Consider the following 16,337-nt stretch of genomic DNA (forward strand, 5'->3'; position numbering starts at 1 on the left):
GAGATGAAGGGATACAGACTGTACAACGGGACTGGATATAAAAACTCAGAAATGGACAGCACAATACTACCCAATTGTAATGCAATTATGTTAAAACACTGAATGAAGCTGCATGTGAGGTATAGGTTTTTTGTTTTTGTTTTTTTTGTTTTTTTCTTTCTATTATTGTTTTAATTCTTATTCTGTTGTCTTTTTATTTCTTTTTCTAAATCGATGCAAATGTACTAAGAAATGATGAATATGCAACTATGTGATGTTATTAAGAATTACTGATTGTACATGTAGATTGGAATGATTTCTAATTGTTTTGTTAATTCTTTTTTTAATTAATAAAAAAAAAAAATAATAATAGTGTGTGTTAAGCACTTCTATACCCATTTCTGTCACCCAATCCCTCTGCCTGGTGGCCCCAAACCTCCCTGGGACCCATGTGGAGAGGTGTATTATAGTAAAAAAACAGGCTAAAAATGAGACCTCCAAGTGATGTATCCTTGTTCCCCATTCTGGGGTCAATCCTTACCTTGATAGGTTCAGCAAAGCCTTGGTTCCTTCCCATCCTCATTTTTCTCCCTGTTTAGGAAGCAGGATAAGGGCATGTTTCCCTTTCAGGCAACTACTGAGTTCAGCTTCCAGAGGGCCCCAGTAAGGCAGACACTCTATCTAGTAGGAGAATTTCAGGGTGGAGATGTTGTAACTTCTTTTTCAGGCAGCCATTGAAATTCTCCACAATGTCAACTACCTGTGGGTGGTGGGTGACATGGAAGGTCCATCTGATTTGATGAGTCTGGGCCCTACATTGAGTGGATTGTGCCATAAAACGGGGTCCTTGGCCAAAGAAGATGTCATCTGAAAGCCTGAAGGGATGGCAGAGCCACTTTTCCAGTGTCCCATGTATGTACTGCATCTACAAGGTGAACTGGAAAGGGAAGACATAGCCTGAATGTGTCTATTGCCACCAAGGTTTAGGATCTACCGTAGGATGGGGGTAGAGGGCCAATTGAGTCCACTTGCCATGGGCAACCCAGAGTGGTCTCTCTAGGATTAACTCCTAACTGCTCTTTTTGGGCTCTGGCTTGTAGTTGACATCTCTCTCAAATGGCAGATTGTGCCTTTTTTAATGAAAGAGGTACTCTATGATCCTGGGTCCCTAATTTCATGGTGTCAGAATTTCCATATCCATTTCAGTGGTGAATCCACTTAGTGGCAGAAACAGTCATGGGGAATTTAGCTATTTTATGGATGTTACTGAGAATAAGTTCATTGCCTTCAACCGCTAGGTAGGGATTATCCTCTGCCTCTCTCCCAGGAGGATCTCCGACTTCTTGGGTGCAAAAAGCAGCTGAGTGCATCCTTTATCAGTGAGATCATTTCCAATATGTTCATCATGATATGGACCCTTGCCTAGTGCATCAATATGGGTAATGTAGATGGTGTTTTTCCTTACCCACCCCATGGAGATTTCTGAAGAGGACCTGAGAGCTCTAAGCAATCCCCTTCACTTTCAATGAGACCCACAAGCATACCAGAATTTGCCTCTCAAAAGGGCATGTTCTCTCCCAACTGACAGAGGTATTCCAGATGCTACTGCCTTTCCTCTGAGAAGTTATTCTCTGGTTGGTGCCTTAATTTGGACATTAGCACAACCTTAGAATTGTAACTTGTAACTTAATAAATTCCCTTTATAAAAGCCAATTGATTTCTGGTATCTTGCATTCTGGCAGCTTTAGCAAACTGTAACAACTACAGTTCCAGAAAGGTATGATCACCCCCATTTTACAAAGAGTGAAACTGAGATTCATAGGAAGTTTTAGTGACTTGTTCAATATCTCACACCATGTCCAGTGGTACATGTCTAATAATCAGTGTTTGCATAAAAATTTTCCTTCATTGAACACTTTCATGTTTATTTCATTGATTCCTCTTAGTAATTCTGTGATTCAGAAAATTTAATTGCCCAGTATAATGTGTGCTTCCTTAATTAAAAAAAACTATTCAATTCTGTTTTAAAAAATTATGTGAAACCAAATATAAAATATTGTAGCTTATGAGACCTGTTAGATATACATAAAATAAGTAGAGTATATGTATATTAAACATAAATAGATAGAACAAACAAGACTGTTTCCTACAAATGGAAAAGGATAGACAAACCTAGTCACAAAGTACTGTCATCCAGCAGTAGACTAATAGTTCATATCATCCCTAAATCAACCCCTCCCCTAGTGTTAATGTCTATTATGGTTAATTCTGGTCCTTAGTGTCTTCTTTCCAAGAAATAAAGACAAAATCTTGCGTTGTGCAGTAGATCATGGACAAGCTGTAGCTCTTGTCCAAGCATATTTGCTTTTACTCCCACCAGCCCTCTACCTTGCATTCCTCCAATAGAGGAAGTGTTGCTGGTTTTAGGTACCTTCCATCTATCATGTCCCTTGTTCAACCTCAATTCTAGTCCTCTAAATCACGGTGTGTATGGGAAAGGTGAGTGCAGGAGATGGGGCAAAGAATGGGGAAGGAAAACAGGTGAAAATTTATTTACCCCACTTGCACCCTATTCTAAGTGAATAAACCATCCATCTCTTTTCCTTTGCTTCTCACTGACTTTCTTTTTTTCCTTGATTAAACAAACTGAGTGGAGTATCTTAATTTGGTCCCTGAGCTTTCCCAATGATCTGGATATGTTGCTTAGATTTGTATTCTCAGCCACCATTGCATCAAGGTAATTTCCTACATGACACCTGCCATGAAAAATCTGTCTAACTCCAAATCTTTTTACTTCATTACACTGGTCTTTATCCCCATGAGTACCTAGTAGAAAAGCAAATCTTTAGGAAAGAAGAAACCTATCCCTCCCCCCAAAAAAACCTCTGCTTGAATTTTTGGTTCCATACAATGTCTGGTTTTGAATCTTCCTTTACATCAAAAATGAACAAGCTTGAATCAATGTTAAAGTCACAGGTTTAGAGTAAACTAAGTTGAAAAGTTCTCAGAATTATGTGGGTCCTTGCTCTATTTCTAGTGCTTCCTAGTTCTGCATTTGGATAAGTGCCTTCTCTTCTGTAAGACTCATCTCAACTCAGGGGATAATCTTATAGCTTCTGGACCCTGCCTGGGGTGGGGTGGGAAACAAACAAAAAATATCTGTACAATTCAACGTTCTCTAAAATAAAAAACTGATAGAAATGTATAAATATATGTTATTTATATATGCACATTGTGAGAATTATTATAAGAATTGGCTTATGTGACTGTGGGGATGGGCAGATTCAAATTCTACAGAGCAGGTTGCAAACTGGGAATTCTAATGAAAGTTTTTGATGCATTCCCCAAGGCAAGCTGGCTGGCAGAATTGGAGATGGAAATTCTTTCTTCTTACTGCTGAAATCATCACTTTTCCTTTTAAAGTCTACGACTGATTGGATGAGACTTCTCTCATTGTTGAAGACAATCTCCTTCGGTGATTGTAGATATAACCAATCATAGATGCAATCAACTTACTAATTATTTAAATCCACAAAATATCCTCACTGTAACAATCAGGCCAGTGCTTGTTTGGCCAAACAATTGGGCAACATCATCTGGTCAAGCTGACATGTGAAATTCACCATCATGATGGCTAACTCTTCTAATGCATTGCCTGGCACTCCTCTAATCTTTACAATAGCCTTATGAGTTAGGTATCAAAATTATCCCCTTTTTGCAAAGGAAACTGAGTCACAGAGAGGTTGAATGGCTGATCCAAGCTCACACAGCAGGATATAGGCAGAACCGTGATTTGAACCCAGAGTGATGGGCTCCAGAGTCCAAGCTATTAAGCACAGCCCATGCTCTCTCAGTGCTCTGTAGAGAGTAAGTTTGTACAAGTATGATGTAGTGGTAGTGTTTGGAGCACTTTGACCTTTCTAGCCTTTTCTCTGCAATTGCCTCTATATTGCAGAATAGAAGAAGAGGTACAATATGAACAATAAAACAGGGCAAATAGTAAAACCTAAGAGAGGCTCTTCTGAATAACAACAACAAAAAAGAAAGAGTAAGAAGCATAAAACTGGATAACACAAGATCTAGGAGGAAGCAACTACCTTTGCTAAGAGAGGTAACAACAAAGTACAGTCATCAGATATGGGCAACATGAAGGAAGAAAGAACTCTATGCCACAGAATCTAGGATTCTACCTCTAACAAGTTCACTAGTAGTCAACCTGCTCACCTATTCCCCACCACACATATGTCCAGATTCACTATCCCCACCTTGAGACATTTCACACTGTAAGGAGAGTTGGCCTCCAACTTTACAAGGAAAGTGAGGCCTTCTGGTAAATATCCATCCAGTACCCACCTTATCTCTCAGCTTACTTACCACTACACTCACCTGTTGAAATTGATTCTGTCACAGTGGAGAAAGGGTTATTCTACCCTCAGTGAATTTCTTTCCTGTTTCCTGGAGCTTGTTTCCTCAGCAGTTCCTCGAGGACTTAATGTTGATGATTCTTATGTTTCTTTCTCATCTTCCCTCTCTTCTAACTCTCTACAAGCTCTCCTGGTAAATGTTTCTACTCTCCAGAATTTGAACTTCATTCCTATTGTGAACAATCTCCAAATCTATGTCTTCATACAGTCCTTTCCCCCCAGACCTTGAACCATGGAACATCTCCATTTTAGTTTGCTAAAGCTGTCAGAATGCAATACACCAGAAATTGATTGGCTTTTATTAAGTGGATTTATTTAGTTAAAATTTATAGTTATTCAGAGGAAAGGCAGCTATCTTTCACCTGGGTTCCTCTGTCACATGGGAAGGCATATGGTGACATCTGCTAGACTTATCTCCAGGCTTCTGGTTTCAAATAGCTTTTCCTGGGGCGTTTCCTCTCTGCATCTCCAAATGTCTCAGTCTTTGTTGTCTCTGAGTGCTGAGCTAAGCTGTGCTGAGCTGTACTGAGCTGCGCTGAGCTGCTTCTCTCTCTTGTAACTTTTCTTTTTAAGCCTCCAGCTGATCAAATTAAAACATCACTCATTGCTGAAGGCATTTCCCTTGGCCAACCGCAGATGTAATCAGTCACAGATGAATTTCACATGCTGATGATTTACGTTCACAGCAGCAGAGCAACTGGATACCATCATCTGGCTAAGTTGACACTTGAACCTGACTACTATTATCTCTGTCTGGAGCTATTATTCTTCCTATAAATCTGATTTTCTTCCAGTAGTCCTTATCTTGGGACAATGAAATCAATTTTATATTATCACTAGGGAGAAATCTAGGAATCATCTATGACACCTACATCTAACAATTAATAGTCTTGACACTTACAATCCTAACATTTCTTGAATCTGTCGACTTCTATATCAGAGGTTTGGAGACTACAGTGCATGAGCCTAATCCAGCCACCACCTGCTTACATAAATAAAGTTTTGTTAGAACATGGCCATGCTCATTCATTGATGTATTGTCTATGGATGCTTTGTCACCAACTGGACAGAGTGGAGTAGTTGCAACTGAGACCACATGGCCTTGAAAACCTGAACTGTTTACTCTCAGGTCCTTTGCAACAAAATTTTGCTTCTTTATATTCTCTCTGGAATTGCTCTCATAAAAATTGTTGATATCCTTATGAACCTCAATATTTATTAACCAACTATTTATTGAACTTTTTCTATGTCCCAAGACACTGTTCTACAAGCTGGGTTTATACAGCAGCAGACAAAGCAAACAAGATGCATGCATACCAAGCCCATTTCTACTCCAGGAAATTTTAACTTGAGACACCTCTATCTAGATGGCTCCCACATTTTCTTCATGTCTCTACTCAATGCCTCCTCTGCCCAAGTTTTCTAACATGGGTCCCTCTATGTTCTTCAACCCCATATTGTTGATCTACTTTTCTTCTTACCTCTTTCACATCTGCTGTATTATATATATACATTTATTACATATATTATTATATATTATATTATATATAATACATAATATATTTTATAATATACAATATATATATAATAATATATATATATATACACACACACTTGTCTGCTTCCTTCTCACAATTTCTATTAGAACAGAAGTATCTTCAGTGCTTGGTACTTGCTTGGTTTTCTTCTTGTTCCCTCACAACAAAGATTCCAGCCCAGCTGAACTGCCCATACTGCTTCAAGCCACGTGGCATCAAGTGAGGGTAGAGTAGGTATTAGCAGAGTATGAAAGGCAATCCTAGGACTCATTATGAAAGTCATTATATGCCAAGCTGAAGAGTTTGGTCTTAGGGGAACGTTGGAAAATAAGAAAATATAAAATGTACCTATACCCATAGCCTTACCAAGCAAAAGCCCTGGAGACCAGGATTACGGAAACGCGGTGGTTGTCCTAGTTCTGACTCCAAATGGTTTGAACCAGCACAATGCCACTCCAGGTTTCGATTTCTTATCTGGCAAAAGCGGCAGGTGGTACTGATCTAAGATTTATAAACGCTCTTCTAATGCTAGTGGGTCTTTCTTCCATCATTTCTGGAGGAAGAATACACTTACTGAATTCTTGGAGAGATAAGAGTTGGAAGGAATGACCCAGAAAATGCATCATTGACATTTCTTTTTCAAATTTTATTCCTCCCACTTACTTTGTGCCCTTGGGCAATCCGCCTAACCCTCTTTGCTGAGTTCCCACATATACACATAATAGGGATAATCATCTCTAACTCCTAGGTAAATTACAGGAAACAGCCTACATGAAGTCTGGAACCTCACGTGGCATATAGTAGGTCCTCAGGAAATGTTAGCTATGACTATGACTACTGTTAGCTAAAAATGTACTTCAATTTAGCCTCCAACCTGCCTCCCACAACATCAATTTTCCTTCTCTATTTTCCACCTCCCAAATTCTTCTTCCATTTTGAATGCAGAGTAATTTAGCCCTGTCTTTTGTTTTCTCCTGCTAATCTCTGCCCTCAGGGTTTCACCCCCCATGAGGTTTATCAAAGGATTTTCCTAAAGAAAGCTTATTTTCTCTTAAGAGAAATTCAAGTGCCAGCTGGTAAAAGAATGCTTTTGTCCACCCAGTCACATGGCATTTTTATAATTGCTATTGTTTTTCTATGTACTTATCTGCATTGTTACATAAGTTTTGGCTTCAAATTTTCCTCTCAGAAGAAGGGTAAACTTCTTAATCTTGAAGAGTCTATTTGAATCACTCTCCACTTCTGGGAACTCCTAGCTGAGGTTACAGCAGGATTTATCACATTGTGTAGGCCAAGTGTATTTTTCTTTTTCTGCTGTAGACATGTTCTCGAGTGTTTTTCAATCTCTTTCCTGCTCCATTTGAAGAAACTGGGCTGAGTCTAAGCATCTCAGTGTTGTGATTTGCAGGATCCTACTGAAGACCTTCTCCTAAAGGTCTCCTCTGAAGATGTGGCCACCTCGTCTTTAGTAATCATTTCTTCATAAGAGCAACAATCTCCCATGGAAACTATTTTAAAATACAAACTATTAAGGGGAGAAAGGGCGCTTTGGCTTGTGATTTCCATCCTTGACACTGCTACTTCTCAGCAGCCCCACTTCTAATTTTCTAGGTCAGCATGCATGGCAGGCAGCTTTCTGAGTCACACTGGTGGGGCTTCTATAATCAAAAGTTTGAATTTGTGACTCCTAATTCAGTCCCCATCTATCTCCAGCTTCCATTGTCTCCACTTCCTGCCTCACATTCTTTGAGCAACGCCAAACAGTTTGGGATTTCCTCCATATGTTTCTTCACCCTGAACATGAACTTTGCTCATCCCTAGCACATAGAACATTTACTTTGTCTGCTGACCCCACTGGTGAATAACTTCTCGTCCCCACCCCAGGTAAAGAAAATATCTTAGTCACTTCTGTAGCAATACCACAAGGCCCAGAGGCAAGCACACAATAATCAAGAAGTGTTTTTAGAAATAGACTAAGACATTTACATGGTTTTATATTATCTCTTGGCTTCTGAAGAGTCTGTATTTTCAACCAATAACATCATACTATCTTCAATTCCAGAAAAGAGCCTAAGTTTGGAACAAAATCAAGTTGAGTAAAAACTCTAGCTCTGCCATTTAATTGCAACCTTGGGATAGTTACACAATCTTTTTGAGCCTTAATTTTCTCATCTTTCAAAAAGAGATAGCCCAGCCATTCCACTTCTAAGTATTATGAAAACACATGTTCTTGCAATGATTTGGATATGAATATTCATAGAAGTTTGATTCACAACATACAAAAGCTGGAAAAATATGTCCATCAACAGGTGAATGGATACGCCAATGATGGTGTAATCCAGGCAATGAAATACTACTCAGCAACAAAAAGAACGTGGATGAATCTCAAAATCATTATGCTGAGTGAAAAAAAGTCAGTCACATGTATGATTCCATTTATATTAATGAAAACAAATGCATAGTGACTAAAAGCAGCTCAGTGGTTGCTTCAGGCCAGGGTGGAGGTAGTGATGAACCTGCTTCAGGAAATGGGCTTGAGGAATCTTTTGCTGCTGATGGAAATTATTATCATGTTGGTTTCATGGTGTATGCAACTGTTAAAACTCATCAAATTTTATAGTATAAATGCATATGGTTTATTGTGCATTCTTCAAAAATTTGAAAAAAAAAAGCAATGTTCAACAACATTTAATGGTAATATATGGGCTACATTTGATTTTTTCCCCAGTGATTCCTATTTAAAGGTATAGAAGAATTAACATTAAGACATGCTGCATTAAGGATATAACCACATAACATAGCAATTGTTTGACACTCCTAAATGCAATCTTGACAAAGACCATTGTAATTTTAAATTTAGAACAACAAATCGGGTATATACACACATGCACTTAAACTATACGTATGTAAGTATGTTATAAAAGTATTTAATAAAAGCCCTAGTTGATGACTAAGAATGGGGAAATCACAGATCAGCACCTTCTTCATATTGGTTGTGTGGGCTAAGAGTTCACAACACCTGGAGAGGAGAAGAGGAGGCCTTCTCCAACGTGGCCAATCTTTACCAGCCTTTGAATCCAGATGCAGGTCTGGATTCTAGAAATTCTGACCACCAGTTTATCTTTCCTTTATGTTCCTCACATCTGTGTGGACCTGAAGTGAGCCTTTCATTTAGGCACACAAGACACACATCCATATCATTGCTTCTCACTCAACTTTCAATTTTTTTCCAAATGCCTAGGAGACAGGGTTTCCCTAACAAGGACAATGAGAAAAGATCTCAAGCTAAAAGATAAACGGGGAAAGTGAGGGGAAGGTGGAAGTGGGCAGCATCCCTCATCTTACCAAATACCTGCCTCCCACAGTCCACTCTTAACCTTGTTCAGCAATTTCATTCAGCTTTTGATCATTATCTTAATAGGTATCTACCCACCATTTACCAAAATGCAGTAAGTGGGGTGATCATTTTTCTAAAGATAAAAATGACATCTTTATTCTCTTTCTCTTTCCTTGTTAAAGCTGATGCTTGTCCATTATTTTAACTTTGTCTCTTTTGGACTCTCAAAGAAGGCTCAGGGCTCTGGCTTTGTCTGTAAAGGCTGGGGAGGCAGAGAATTAAATAATAAGCTGGAGACTTTGATCACTGTAGCCCTACACTCCAAGTAGTTCAGCACAAATGAAAATGGCAGGCTTCTTAGGGCCTTAATTATCTGTGTAATTACCATAGCACAGATAGTCACAGGCTCAGAATCTCAAGAGAGGTGAATTGTTTTTCACTCAGTCCATCAGTGCCATTGTCTGCAATAATTATTGTATGCCAACTGTATGAAGAACTGTGCATTAAATATTGAGTATTACATTTAAAAATGCATATAAATACAACTAGTGAACTTTGCAATAAACTTAAATGCAGACACAAGATTATCAGAATACCTTATGTCTGCTAGGTTTATACCAACCACGAGAATACAAAGACAAAATATGTAGGCTTAAGGAATGTAAGGAGAATAAGCAAACCCAAACAAAACATATGGCTATAAAGTGATCATTTTGTGATAGTGAATCATAAGTGTGATAGGAATTCAGGGAAGATACAGTAAAGCAACAGAAGTTGTGAGCTAATGAAAATTAAATGGACACAGTATATGCCTGGTATAAGCTCTCAGATGTTTGCCCACCAATGATCATAGACTGGGGATGGACAAGATCAAATGCCACACCATTCATGAAGTCTTCCCTGCTTCCCAGCCAAAGGGAATCACTCCTTACTCAGTGCTCCCAGAATATATAGCTATTTGGCTTTGATATCATTCTTGCCAGTGGGGAAAGTAGTTGTTTATAAGTTCATTTCCATTGCTAAGTCTCCCTTCAGGTTTACAAGACTTTTATTATGCACTTGTTTACCCTTGAGAACATTCATTACCATGAATGTACCATGATTAGTACATTCATTACTGAGAATAGTTTTAATATTACCGTATTAGAAATATGTTTCAGTTTGCTAATGCTTCCAGGATGCAATATACCAGGATATCTTCACTCACGAAAGGTCAATCACATTTGGGTTTTCTCTGTCTCATGGGAAGGCACATGACAATGTATACTAGGTCTTTGCTCCAAGATTTCATTGCTTTCAGCTCCAGGTTCCAGGGGCTTCTTCTCTCAGATTCTGTCTCCATGTATCTCCAAATGTCTGTATCCAGTTTCATCTCTCTGCTCTCTGTGTTGGCTCTTTTAAGGACCCCAATAAAAGTGGGTGGACTGCAGGACCACAACTCCATGGAAATTATCTAATCAAAAATCTCACCCATGATGAGTCTGCATCCACAAAATTGGATTAGAAGAACATGGCTTTTCTGGGGTACATAACCATTTCAAGCCCGCACAAAAGGTGTCTTAGTTCGCCAGGCTGCTATGACAAATACTGTGTAATGGCTTGGCTTTAATGACAGAAATTTATTGGCTCTCAGTTTTGAGGCTAGAAATCCAAAATCCAGATACTGGCAAGGCTTGCTTTCTCCCAGAGTCTTTAATATCCTGGTGTTAGTGCTGGTAATCCTCGGCTTTCCTTTCTTGTTTCTTTCCCTTCTGCCACATGGTGATGGCTTCTCCTTTCTGCTCTTTCAATTTCTGCTCATTTCCAGCTTCTCCCTATGGTCTTCCTTGATTTCTGGCTGCTGGTTTCTTCTAACTTATAAGTCCTCCTGTAATGTGAATTAAGACTCACCCTTATTCAGTGGGGGTTCACACCCTAACTAAAAATAACATCTTCAAAGGTCCTATTTGCAATGGATTCACACCCACAGGAAATGAGGTTAGGATTAAGAACATGCATTTCTTTTGTTTGGCTATGTAAATAATCTACCATAAAAGTGAAATGATACAAGGTGATGCCTAAGAATTTGACTCCCTTCTGAGGACCCTCATAGGAATGCATCATCCTGATCAATTTATGTTGGCTCTTTTATTTTGCTAGTGAAGGAAGAATAGTTCTATATATTAAGAGCAGACTTCTCCTAACCAAGTTCACTGATTGAGGTATAAAACCAGACTCTGAGTTTTCCAAAATTATACAAATTTTCTCTCTCTTATTTTGATGTTCTTTTAATCTTCAAGAGATGGAAATTTAGGAGAAACAAGGGACAAAACAAAGGGTCAAAAAAAGGTTTTGCTTTATCTGGACACATTGCTTATTCCCTGACCAAAACAATGCCAAGCCAAATTAACAGGGCTCAGTTTCCAGCCCTCAGCTCAAGAGGGAATCTTTAATTGTGTAAATGTTTCTGCATTCTGAGTTGACAGATAATCATTCAATGATCTGTGGATACATGAGGAAAAGAATATCTAAGTCTCTACAGGCTAGGTAGGCAATCCTTCTCCATGCTTCTGACCCTTTATATTGTCCTCTATTAGGAAAGAAACTGATGGTGATGTTCAATCATATGTTGATTGTCCTCTATTAGGAAAGAAACTGATGGTGATGTTCAATCATATACCTATGTTGATGTTCAGTCATAACTCTCTTTTCTTGTACAGAACACTAGGGGCACATTTTTCATATTTTATAATAGAAGTTTAGAAAACAAGCCAGTAAAATCTGTAAACAAAGAGGGTTTGGGCAAAAGGTTTTGCTGAAGTAATATTTTTCTCTATTATTTTCTTTTTCTCTTCTTTTTTCATGGACCCACAAATCCTACCTTCTGGAAAGGAGAACAATTTTTTTTGTAGCAAAGTCACAGTCTGCTTATCCCATTTTCTGTGTGGGAGCAGAAGGAATCATCACGTGGTGATGTCTGAGGTATTAGAACTGTAGGAAAATTTTCCCCAACAGTCACATATACTGAAGTTCTAAATAACCCTGAAAGATTAAGTTGTCCTTTGGTCCACAGAGCCTTTATCTTTGGCAAAGCCAAAGCTTTCTATGTTGTAGACCAACCTGCTTAGGAAGCCAAACCTTAATTAGAAGTTTCTGGGTGAGCATGGATCAGAAAAAGATGAGTTTGACAGAATAACAGAGTGTTTTTAACTGGATTAGTCCAGTGTGGACATCTTAAAATAAGACTCACATTCCCACCAAGCAAATGTGGAACTTGGACTCTTATGAAAAGAAGATTGCCATTTTTCTCTTCGATTCCTTCCATGCTTCATGGTGAAACTTCTCTTTTGTCTATGCATTCAACGAAAGGATAGATGTGTCTTATAACTTAGAAGTCATTCTCTCTCCTTAAGGGGAATTTGCACATCTCTGCTTGATTTTTTTTACCTGTTAATTTAGTACTTCACCCCTACAAGAGTGATTTTATTTCTCTACTTTCCAAATTTGTGAACTATACATCATAGACTTCAAATTCAACAAAATTAAGAAATTTTAAAAAATGCTTAATACACACATGATTGAATAGGATGTAAAGGTGTTATTGGAGCTGGAACCTTAGCACTGGCAGTGATTAGAATGTGCAGAGATAGAAAGAGAGGACATTCCAATAGTTAAGTTAAAAATGAAAAATGTGGCATCAGCAATGAAGCTTCATTAGCTGGATGTAACAGTAGGCACAGCAAAGGGGCAAAAATAGAGCTTAACTACATATCAGTAGAAAGTATTCAAAATGAAATACGAGGAGATGAGAGGGAAAATGCTTGAATAGCACGCTGAAGTTGTAAAGAATAATAGTAAACAATCTAGCACACATGTGATTGAAGTCCCAGGAGAGAGAATAGGAAATAAGAAATAAATGAAAAGATAATTTCACTTCTGGTCAACCAAGATGGAGGTGTAGTATGCTCCAAGGCTCTATCCCCCCTCCCCCACCCCCAGAATCCTTGAACAAGTAGCAAAAACTAGCAGAGTCATCTTACTCAGAGCTCTTGGAAACAGATAGAAAGTTGCAGTAACTGGGCACGTACCAAATCAAGACAATACAGCTTATCAATGCCAGTAGGAGCTCATAGCATCTTGCTGGCTCCACCTACACCCCTCTTCAAGCAAGTTGTAAAGCCAACCTGTGGTTTGATTGCTCCCTGATCCTGTTCATGAGGGGGCAGAGTAACCTCTATGTGCACACTGGGGTGCCCACATGTCAGCATCTTTCTATCAGGTGACAACCTGAGGGACTGAACCAGGATACTCATCTCTAGTTTACCATAGCTAAACATGCCCTGCAGGTAGAAGCAGTTTACTGACAGTGAAGCAGTATAAAATAATCAAACAGAAACAGTCTGAGACAAAGGATTTACAGATTCAAGACATATAATACAGCACCTAGCAGTGGGGATGGGGATTCTATTTCAAAGTGAGCAGAGGAGGCATTCAGAGTCCAATGAAGAAAAGCCCAGCCAGGACCAGATGACATCACTGCTAAGTTTTACCAAACATTTAAAAAACAATTAACCCTGATCCTCTTAAAATCTTCCAAAAAATGAAGAAAAGGAAGCAACTTCTAAGTCACTCTCTTAAGGCCAGCATCACCCTAATACCAAAGCCAGATAAAGATATCACAAGATATAAAATTATAGACCAATATCAATCGATGTCATATACCACATGTATATAACAGAACAAAGGAAAAATATAACAAGATTATCTCAATCGATGCTGAAAAGGCATTTGGCAAAATCCAGCACCCTTTCTTGAATGAAACACTCACAAGCTAGGAATAGATGGAAACATCCTGAACATGATAAAGTTCTTATATGGAAAATACAAAATCAATTGGCCATAGATGTGAGGATTTATTTCTAAACTTTCAATTAAATTTCATTGATCGATATATCTGTCATTGTGTAGGTATCATAGTGTTTGGATTATTGTAGTTTCGTAAGTTTTAAAATAGGAAACTAAGAGTTCCCCAACTTTGCTATTCTTTTTCAAGGTAGTTTTGGCTATTTGGGATCATTTACTCTTCCACATAAATTTGATGATTGACTTTTTTCTTCTGCAAAGAAAGCTGCTGAAGATGTGATGGGGTTGCATTAAATTTGTAATGCTTCAAATGGAATTGACATCTTAACAATATTTACTCTTCAAATCCATAAACATAGAATGGCCTTCCATTTATTCAGTCTTCTTTGATTTTGTTCAGCAAAGTTTTATAATTTTCTGTGTGCAAGTCCTTTATACCATTAGTTACATTTAAACCTAGATATTTGATTCTTTTAGTTGCTATAGTAAATGGAGATTTTTTCTTGATTTGCTCCTCATATTATTCATTAATAACCTAGTATATAGAAATGCCACTGATATTTGCATGTTGTTTTTGCACCTTGCCACTACTAAATTTATTAACTCTAGAAGCTTCATTTGGAAATTTTCAGGATTTTCTATAAATAGAATCTTATCACCTACAAATGGGAAAAGTTGAGATTCCTTTCCAATTTTGATGACTTTTATTTCTTTTTTCTTGCCTAATAACTCTGGCTAGAACTTACAGTGCAATGTTGAATAACAGTGGTGACATGGACATACTTTCCTTGTTCTTGACCTTAGGGGGATATCTTTCCGTATAATATTTGTTGGACTAAAGTATAGTATTAGGTTTAGGTTTTGCATATATATCCTTTATTATGATGAGGAAGTTTCTTTCTATTTTTGGTTTCCTAGCTGTTTTATAAAAGAGGGAGAGATGGATATTGTCAAATACCCTTTCTACATCTCAAAATTGAAAAAATCATTTATTTTTTCCCCTTCGTTCTATTAATGTGCTATATGACATCAGTTGATCTTCTTATGTTTAATACTGCATGCCTGGGATAAATCCCACTTGATCTAGTTCTGTAATTGTTTTAATGAGCTGTTGAATTTGGTTGCTAATATTTTGTGGAGGATTTTTACATCTATATTCATGAAGGATATTGGTCTATAAATTTCTTTCCCTGTGGTGTCTTTATCTTGTTTTGGTATTATAGTTATGTTGGACTCATGGAATGAATTGGAAAACGTTCTCTTTTCTTCATTATTCGGAAGATTTTTAGCAGAATTGTTTGCTCATTCTTGTAATATTTACTAAAATATGCCAGTAAAGCCCTCTGTTTCAGTTTGCTAATGTTACCAGAATACAATATGCCAGAAATGGATTGTCTTTAACAAAGGGTGTTTATTAGGTTACAAATTTACAGTTCTATGGCCATGAAAAGGCCTAAATTAAGGCAGCAACAAGAGGATACCATTGTGCCAATTGTGTCCGGAGTTTCTCTATCATATGGGAAGGCACACAGCAATGTCTGCTGGTCCTTCTTTCCTAGATTGGTTTCAAAATTGCCCTCTCAGCTTCCAAGGGTTCTTCTGGCCTCCCCTGGGGTATTTTCCTTCTCTAAGCATTTGTGGATCCTCTTTTAGTTTCTCCAAGGAAAACTCTGGATTTCATCTCTTAGATTAGCATCTCCCTGGGCATTTTCTGTCTCTAAACCTCTGTCATCTCTCTGCTCACTGTATTGACTCTGAATTCTCTCTCATAATGGCTCCAGGAAAGAATAAGACCCACCTTGAATGACTGGAGTCATATCTCCATGGAAACAACCTAATCAAAAAGGTCCCACCCAACAATAAGTCTGCACCCACAAGATTGGATTAAAAGAACATAACTTTTCTGGGGATACATAACAGTGTCAAACCAGCACATCATCTGGTCCTGGCTTTTCTTTTTTAGAAGTTTGATATTACAGATTCAATATCATTATTTGTTATTGGTCTGCTTGAGATTTATATTTTTCTGTAAATTGTGTGTACGTTTTTACCACATAATCAAATTTATTGGTGTACAATCCTTGTAATATCCTTTTATAATCTTTTTTTTAATTTTGTGGGATCAGTAATAATGTCCTCCATTTCATTTCTGCTTTTAGTTATTTCTTAATCTAGCTGAAAGTTTTTCCATTTAATTGATCATTTCAAAGAAACAAC

The 16,337-nt window shown here is 37.9% G+C and overlaps 2 long non-coding RNA genes across 3 annotated transcripts in view; one reads left to right on the forward strand and one right to left on the reverse strand.

Moving 5' to 3' along the window:
- Positions 1-16,337, reverse strand: part of LOC143663491 (uncharacterized) — a 66,581-nt gene that overhangs the window by 26,009 nt on the left and 24,235 nt on the right. The window contains exon 1 of one of the 2 annotated variants that reach the window (XR_013165962.1): positions 521-801. The exons of the other annotated variant lie outside the window; for it this stretch is intronic. This is a non-coding gene — a long non-coding RNA (uncharacterized LOC143663491). Of the gene's footprint in view, positions 1-520; positions 802-16,337 lie in introns of those variants that run through there. 2 annotated transcript variants of the gene reach the window in all.
- The window catches only part of LOC143663492 (uncharacterized), a 31,315-nt gene that overhangs the window by 6,657 nt on the left and 8,321 nt on the right, over positions 1-16,337 (forward strand). The window lies entirely within an intron of this gene.

This window comes from Tamandua tetradactyla, chromosome 19 (assembly GCF_023851605.1).
Source record: "Tamandua tetradactyla isolate mTamTet1 chromosome 19, mTamTet1.pri, whole genome shotgun sequence".
Classification (NCBI taxonomy): Eukaryota; Metazoa; Chordata; class Mammalia; order Pilosa; family Myrmecophagidae; genus Tamandua; species Tamandua tetradactyla.